Below are 8982 nucleotides of genomic sequence, written 5' to 3' on the forward strand. Positions count from 1 at the left end.
ATTTTAGCTCTGACACTTTTCTCGCTTTTCTTACCCCTTAAATAATCTCGCCAGAAGTATTTTCTCCCACAGGTCTGAAAGTTCTAAACTGTATTTGCAGGCCCCTTTTTCCTCCTTAAACTTTCAGCTTGTATCCCCTAGGTTGTAGATTCCTTAAACACACCGTGCCTGCACATAAAAGGTACTGAATATGTTGAATATACGAATGCACATAAAAACAATTTATAATTCTGACCTTGAATGAAGGAGTTATTATCTGACTTGACAGTTAAAAAAGTTATCTTAACTAGCCAGAAGTATACATTATTGTGACTAATAAAATACCACAAAACGCTTTATAAAGTTTTTAAAGTCTTCATAATCACTTGAAATGGCATGCACTGACCAAGGATAGCATAAGAAGTAATGTTTCCTCATACAAGTAAGCAAATGCTAACCACACCAAAGGCTTCCTTTCCTTGAGAGGAGATGTGGAAATAGTACTTCACACAGGAGACAATACCCACACTCTCCACTGCTTCCTTCTGGAATGACGTAAAACTGAGGTGTGGGTTTGTCAATTTTAGTCTGCAGGTTTGCCTGCAGAAAAGGCACCGGCGTTCGGAAAACCTCGCCCGAAGCCGGGTTTGGGTGCCACCGGCGCCGCCAGGGCGGGTCCCTAGAGCAGAGCGCCAGCGAGTCCGACTACGACCTCCAGGACAGCCGCGCATGCCGGGCGTCCCGTGCTCCCGCGGACACGTAGAGTCCACCGGCTACCTGTTGTGCTCTGGTGAGAGCAGACTTTACCCGAGCACTGAGGAAGGACCGACCGTACGAGCCGACCCCGCACCCCTCCTCGGCGAGATCCGGTCCTTCGGCCACGACACTCAACCCCTAGGATCTGGTCCCGCACCCTGGGCCAGAGTTTCTTCCCTTCCGACTGCACCACTGCCTAGACACCCAGGGGACCTCCGGAACGCGCAACTCATTGTGCGGGGCTCCGCAAGTCGCCTCTCCCCAGCTGGCAGCCCGGACACCGCTCCCTATCCCGGGATCCCCTATTGCTCATCCTCAGCGTCTCCCACGACTCAGCACTCACTCAGTCCCGCCACGTTACCGGTTCCTCAGCACCGCAGGACAGCGCAAACAACTCCCTGGCAGCGAAGACTACTAGCAATGAGGTGGGAGAGAGGGACGCGCGCGGGGCGGGGCCGGAAAGCTTGGAGTGGCGAGCGCGGCGGAGTCCGCGATTGGGGGCGCGCCCTGCGCCGCGCCGCCGTTTCGAGGCCCCGCCAGCCGGCCGCCGAGCCATCGAGCGCCCACTCTGGCAGGCGCAACTGCTTCACCGTCGAAAGAGCGGATGAAGGAGACTGCGGCCCAAGTTGAGGCTGAGACAGCGGCTTTGCAGACGAGATTCCGGCCACAATTATTTTTGTCTGTTTATCGCCAGCCACAATTCGTGGCGGCACCATTGGGGCAGATGAAGGCAAAAACACAGCTGAAGCCTGGAGTTCAGGCAGGGTCAGTGCTGTGGGTATAGTTGTAGAATGTTAGACACTGAAGGGACCCCAGAAAGAGCATTGTAGTCCTACTGCCTCGTTTTACTATCTGAGACTCTGGGACCTGAGGTAAAGTGACTTACTCAAGGTCACACACTGAGTCAATGGCAGAACTGGGAGTAGCAGCCTCTTGGCTCTGGGTCAGTCCTTTCTTCCAGTATGCTCGGCATTTTGAATGTAATTTTTCAATTTTATTTTGAAACAATCCGAAACTTGCAAAAAAGTTGCAAGTGTGGTACAAAGAATTTTTTTCCTGAGGCATAGAAGATTTAAGTTGCTGACACGAGGCCACATCTTCCCTAAATACTTTAGTGCATATTTCCTACAAATAAGGACCCTCTAGAACTACATAATCACATAAAAAAATCAAAACAATTCGATTGAAAGTGCCTAACCTCTGTCCTCCAAGAAAGAACACATATTCTTTGGTTTCGAGGCAACAACTGATTTCAGTGGGACTTAATGCAAATCTCTGAAAATCTAATATGGAAGATAACAGTATTCCTTTATTCACACACAAATCATGACCCCACTTTGATCCTGCTCTGTGCTCTGCTGGGTGCTTTATAAACACTATCTTTTAGTATATTCGTTTTGCAGATGAGGAAACTGAGGCTGAGAGGTAATAATGTTCCCCTGAGCAGTTCTTTGATATTCAATCCAAACTATGAAACTTTCATGCCTTCTCACATTCTTTGCATACCTACTATATATGCTGGACTCCATGCTAGGAGTGCTCATGCTTAATTTGCATAACAGTTTTGTAGAGATAAAGATTACTAATCCATTTGACAGGAGAGGAACCTGGAATAATGGCTAGAACTAAAAAAAAAAAAAAAAAAAAATTACTATCACCTAATCTTCAGACCCCTTTCAAGTTGTGCTGGTTTGAATGTGTTATGTCCCCCAAAACTCCATTATCTTTGATATAATCTTGTGTGGACAGAGGTATCAGTGCTGATTAGATTGCAATTCTTTGAGTGTTTCTGTGGAGATGTGCCCCACACAACTGTGGGAAGTGACTCTGATTGAATAATTTCCATGGAGGTGTTACCCACCCATTCAGGGTGGGTCTAAATTAAATCACTGAAGCCATATAAATGAGCTGACAAACAAGGAAATCAGTGGAGCTGAGAGTGACATTTTGAAGAGGAGATACATCTAAGAGGGACACTTTGAAGAAAGCACAGGAGCTGCAGATGAGAGACAGTTTGAAGATGGTTGTTGAAAGCAGACTCTTGTTCCAGAGAAGCTAAGAGAGGATAAATACCCCAAGTGCAATTGAGTGACATTTTTGAGGAACTTCAGCCTAGAGAGTAATGTCCTGGGAGTAAGCCAGTTTGAAACCAGAACTTTGGAGCAGATGCCAACCACATGCCTTCCCAGCTAACAGAGGTTTTCCGGATGCCATTGGCCATCCTTCAGTGAAGGTACCTTATTACTGATGTGTTACCTTGGACACTTTATGGCCTTAAGACTGTAACTGTGTAGCCAAATAAACCCCCTTTTTATAAAGGCCAATCCATCTCTGGTGTTTTGCATTTCTGCAGCATTAGCAAACTAGAACACAAGTTTTGTCAGTTGATCCAATAATATTCTTTATGGTAAAAGGATTCAGTTCAGAATCAAGCATTGTTATTTACTTGTCATTTATATTTAGTTGCCTTCAATCTGGAACACTTCCTCATTCATTCCTTGACTTTCATGTTCTTGACACTTTTGAAGGTCCCAGGCCAATCAGTTTATGGATATCCCTGAGTTTAAGTTTGTCGGATATTTACTCATGATTAGATTCAGATTAGGTATCTAATTGCATTCTACCAGATGGCACATGATTTTAATTTATCCCATTACTGATGTTTACTTTAATACAATGGTGTCTGCCAAGTTAAAGTACATTTTCTCCTTTATAATTATTATTTTGTAGTGAAATTCTTTGAAACAATGTAAATATTTTGTTTCTCATCAAACTTTCTATTAATTAATTAATTAATATTAGTATGTGAGGTGGATTAAATCACACCCCCCACAAAGACATAATTCAAGTTCTAACCCCTGGTCTTGTGGAAATAAACTCACTTGTAAATGGAATCTTTGAAGATCCTATTAAGATGAAGCCAAATGAATCATGGTGGACCTTAATACAAATTAGGCAGGAGTCTTTATAAGCAAAGGAAATTTGGACACAGTAGGCAGAGTGAGGAGACAGATGGAGATAGATCAGCATATGGTGGATGATTGCCAGCAAGCCACCATCACAATACTACAGATTTTGGTGAAAGCATGGCCTGACAAAATGTTGATTTTGGACTTCTAGCCTCCAAAACTGTGAGACAATAAATTCCTGTTGTTTAAGCCAACTAATTTGTGATATTTGTTATAGCAGCCCTGGCAAATTAAGTATGGATTCAGAGCTTCTTATTTTATTAACTAGGTTATAATCTGTTTCTATCTTTATTTACTTTGACTTTCAAGTTTTCCCAAGTTTGGTCAGTGGGAGTCCCATTCATGCTGGCTTCCGTGCCTTTGTGTATTTTTAAATTCTCTCTCAACATTTTATTGTAAGACATTTTTAAAATACAGAAAATTTGAAAGAGTTTTATAGTGAATGTACACATACCTACTAACCAGATTCAACATTAACATTTTACTCTTCTGTGTCCTTTTGATATCATCATCTTCCTTCCAGCACTCCCTTTCTTTTTGGCACAAGATGTTATAGGCTCATCTTGTACTTTCCTTGCTCCAACCGTGGACAGCCATTTTTCTAGGAGCTCTCATTCCTTTTAGTGGAGAATGGTGTTTGGAAAGACTATGTGTGCTCACTGCTATTGGAGTGTCAATGCTCAGACTGTTTTCAGTGGATAGAGCTACGGAATATTTATACATTCATACACATATACATCTATATATGTGTACTCACATATGCATAAAGAACATTAATGGGACAACTGACAAAACTTGAATGGGGTCTAAAGACTAGATGGTAGTAATGTATTCTGTAATTTTTTTTTTTTAGTTCAGGCCTTTATTGCAGGCTCCTCACTTGTTACCAGCGATCCACTCTGGTCATGTCAGCTTGCTCGATGTTCTCAGAACCATCGAAAAGTGTGGGGTATACATGTGGCAAGTTCATGTCACAAAATTCATGGGTTGGGCATACCTTCTACTCTGTTGACTTCAATGTGATCTGAAGTCTGAAATGACACTGACACCCCTCTCTGACAAAAGATCTGCTGGTTGTTTTGATGCAGCTATACACTTTTTGTTCTATCAAGCATCATTTGTCAATGTATATTGCTGAACTTGCTGTAATATGTGATAGCTTTTAGCACTAAACTTCCAATAAAAACTTTTGGCCATGAGTAATATTTCCTTCAGTAGGCAAAATACCACTATAAATATTCAGTCAAGAATAGCTTAAAACATGGCACATAGATCTTGACTAGTGTGCTGGTTTGAATCTGTTGTGTATCCCAGAAAATACTATGATCTTTTAATCCATTCTTGTGGGGGCAGACCTATTGCAGGTGGGACTCTTTGGTTAGGCTATTCCAATTGAGATGTGACCCAGCCCATTCAAGGTGAGTTTTAATCCTTCACTGGAGTCCTTCATGAGAGGGTATAAGGCAGAGACATTTTGGAGAGAGCTTAAAGAGAAACACCCAGAGACATTTGGAGATAGCCACTGAAATCAGAACCAGAAGAGAAAGGCCAGCAGACATCACCATGTGCTTTTCCATATGACAGAGGAACCCTGGATGCCAGCAGCCTTTCTCCAGAGAAGGTATCTTCCTCTTGATGCCTTAATTTGGACTTTTCATGGTAACCTAATAAATTCCCATTGAAAAAGCCAACCGTTTCTGGTATATTGCATCCCGGAAGCTTTAGCAAACCAAAACAACCAGTGATAAGTAACATCAGGCCATTTAACCTCAGAGCAGTTAAAGTTTGGGCTGGTTCTTCTAAGCAGGAATAATGAACAAAGGTAAATTAGTAACTATGTATTTTATTTTACTTTATACAATATGTGATGGCATGTTTATACTGACTATATGACACATAAGTCTCCTTCTAAGTCTTTATTCTCTGATCAGATTAAGAAACACAGTGCCTTACATATATATATACTTTTTTTTTTTTTCAAAGTTGCTGTCATATATTTTTTAAATAAACACATAACTTCTTTGGGCTTCAATTTTTTGCAGAAAATGATCATGTTATACTAGAGTGTCTTTAAGATGCCCTCCAGCTTTAAAATTCAATTATTAAATTGTTGTTCTTATAAAATCCCTTCAAAGTACATAGAGTAACTATTATTCTGAAGAAATAGAAGTCAGGGCCCAGAATAGCTAAGTGATTTGCCCATATTTGGAACAAGGTTCCAGAAGTAAGATTTTTAAATCAGGCCTTCTGAATCTTTGTCCAATGTCTTTTCAATATTATCACAGTATCACGTATATTCAAAACTCTATAATTAAATATATTAAACTAACAAAAGGATTCTCTCTGTAATCTGCTATGATGTCTCTTTCCCTTTATAACTGGCTTTATAATCTCAAGTTTAGAATCATTGCTCTGGTTTTTACAAGAAACAGAGGGAGAGAGATTTCAGGAGGTCAATGTTAACATGCTGTAACCTGTGGTGAGAGAGAAAGCCCTGGAGATTTCCTCTGGCTTATTCCTTTTATACAGCTTTCACCTTGGAAGACAGGGAGAGTGTGACCTTGGAACAGTGAGCAGCAGGACAGGAAGGGTTCAGTGCAAGGGGAAGGATCATGCAGCAACAAACCTGCAGTGGCGAAGAACAGTGGGCTGTGGATGATAGGATCCAGAGCATATTCCAGGAAGTTGGGAGAGAATACTTGTGGAGAATCAATAAAAGTGGGGCAGAGAGGAAATAGAAGAGAGTTCTTGGTCTGCTTGTCAATTTTTCCCCTGCCAGAAGGTCCCTGATGTGAACCACAGTAAACACCATCCTAAGCCAAATTAATTACAAAGTTAATCTATCAAGGTGAAGGAGCAAACTAAAACATTAGCAGCTCAGTTCTAAACAAGAGTAAAGACCCAAGGAATGGAATAGGTCAAACCAAAACTAGGGCAAAGGAGGAGGGCTACTGTTGTGGATTGAATCATGCCACAACCCCCACCCCCACCCCCTGTTCCACCCCATCCCCACCCACTCCCACACAAAGACATGTTCAAGTCCTAACCCCTGGTCCTGTGGATGTGAACTCATTTGTATATGGAATCTTCAAAGATCCTATTAAGATAAGACCAAACTGAATTATGGTAGGCCTTAATCCAATATGACTAGAGTCAAACAGAGGAAATTTGGACACAGGAGTAGGAGTCAGGAGGAGACAGAAGGAGACAGATGGCCATGTGACAGAGGTAGAGATTGAGTTACGGATTGTCAGCAAGCCAGAACACCACAGACTTCAGAGAAAGTGTGATCTTGCTGACACCTTGATTTTGGACTTTGAGCCTCCGAAACTGAAACAATAAATTCCTGTTGTTTAAGCCAACTAGCCTGTGTTATTTGTTATAGCAGACCTGGAAAACTAAGAAAGCTATGCTCATTAAATAATACCCAAACTTTAAACTTCAGCTGCAAGTTCTTTAGGCAAGTCAACTGTTTGTATGTAGACAAGTAACAGGATAATTTAGAGCTTCCTTTAGGGATATGTCATCCTTTACAAGTAGCAAATAAGACATTCCACAGAAATCTTATTCACCAATTGGAGATATATTTTGAATGTGAAAACTTATGATGGTATTTTATGCACGATAAACCCACACCTTCTCTAATAAAGAAAAATTGATGATGGATGCTTATCCACTTAAAAATCAAATCTGTTGTAATAATAATCACACAAGATAATATTAAGGCCAAAATGATTTGTTATAAAATTCATGATATAAGATTATTTGGTTAGCTCAAGAAATTGAACTAATACATTAAAAGGATAAAACTCTACATAGTCAATGAATAATATTCATGTTGAATATTTTTGAGAAAAAACTATATACAGTATTATAAAAATACCTATATAAATACTTATCAGTTATATATATGAATATAGATCTATTTTTAACCTCTTTGGGGCACATTTTTCTTAAAGAAATTCTAATAAAAATTAGTTTATATGTCAAGCTTCTTGTTTAGCTACAAACTTAGATGAGATAAACTTATCTAGATGTAAATATTTAACTGCCCAGTAAGAACAATAGCCAGAAATTAAATTAGCCATATAGTATGGTGTTGCAGCCCATTAGGGCCATGCCAGTCCAAAGGCCAAAGAAGACAATGAGCATTTTCTGATACATGAACTTTTATTAAGGGCTTACTTACAGGGTGAGAAGTCGTGGAGAGACCATGATGGTTCTCTCAGGCCGGGGAGGCATCACATTCGCAGGGAAGTGACCACGTGATGCAAAGAGCACAGAAAGCCTTTTATAAGGGCTTAAGACAAAGGCCTTCCTAAGGGTGGGGGGAGCATAGATGCAGGAACAGGTCGCTCCACCTGGGAGGCGGTGCAGGAAGGACTAGAATAACACCTGAATAATTACATTTTGCTTATTTTGTGAGACTAAGAGCCTCTCACTTCCTGCCTGCTTCTCATAAAGTTACATTTTAAGGTCAATTTACTCTTTTTCTCTTTACTGGCTTACAAAGATAATAGGTTAAACATTAGCTGCCTAGGTCACGCAGATTGCTGTGCACCAAAGATCTGCAGGCCTGTTTTGCTCAAGCCACAGGTTGCCACATATGGTTAAGGTAATCATGGAACCTGAGTCATAAATCAGGAAGAAAAAGAAAAATGTTAATAATATGGAATAATATGGAATAGAATTTACTCTTGAACTCAATTTGCCAACAACCTACAGGCATTCGCAGACCAGAGCACAAATCCATTTATAGGCCATACTTGCTCATCTTAATATTTCACTGCCTTATACATTTAATCCTTTTGTCTGCTTCCTCTCCCTTACTCTCTCTGAGAAAAAACAAGATAAAATGTTAAGTTTTTAAAAAGCAAAATACAAAATTCCTTTATGCTAACTGAACTGTGTTAAAATATGTGCGGTTATGAATAAAGACTATACAGGAATAAATAAAAATGAAATAATTTGTATTTTGCTATACTGCTTTTACCAAAAAGAAAAAGGGGAAGCATTTTTTAAAGTTTTCTCTTTATAATTTCTGGTTGTAATTTTATTTCCCCTTTGGAAAGGTACCTGACACATAGTGAACATTCAACACAAACTTCTTGAATACATTTATAAAATGGAAACTACAATTGCTGGCAGATTTCCTTTAGGGAGAAGCCAAATGATGGCACTGGCTATGGTGGGGCAAGAAATAAAATCAGTCAGTGTTTTAGTTTCTTTGGTTGCTCAAGCAAATACTATACAATGGGTCAGCTTAAACAATGGGAAT

The 8982-nt window shown here is 40.2% G+C and overlaps 1 protein-coding gene across 5 annotated transcripts in view; it reads right to left on the bottom strand.

The window, feature by feature from the left end:
• The window catches only part of HEATR5A (HEAT repeat containing 5A), a 201071-nt gene extending 199859 nt beyond the window's left edge, over positions 1-1212 (bottom strand). For 3 of the 5 annotated variants that reach the window (XM_037834754.1, XM_037834753.1, XM_037834751.1), the window contains exon 1: positions 1079-1187. The gene's annotated coding sequence lies outside the window, so the exon portion shown is untranslated. Of the gene's footprint in view, positions 1-1078 lie in introns of all 5 variants that reach the window. The other 2 variants (XM_037834752.1, XM_037834755.1) reach the window with 2 other exon arrangements.
• Positions 1213-8982: the final 7770 nt, after the last annotated feature.

The sequence above is a fragment of the Choloepus didactylus genome, chromosome 4, assembly GCF_015220235.1.
Source record: "Choloepus didactylus isolate mChoDid1 chromosome 4, mChoDid1.pri, whole genome shotgun sequence".
NCBI classification, from domain to species: domain Eukaryota; kingdom Metazoa; phylum Chordata; class Mammalia; order Pilosa; family Megalonychidae; genus Choloepus; species Choloepus didactylus.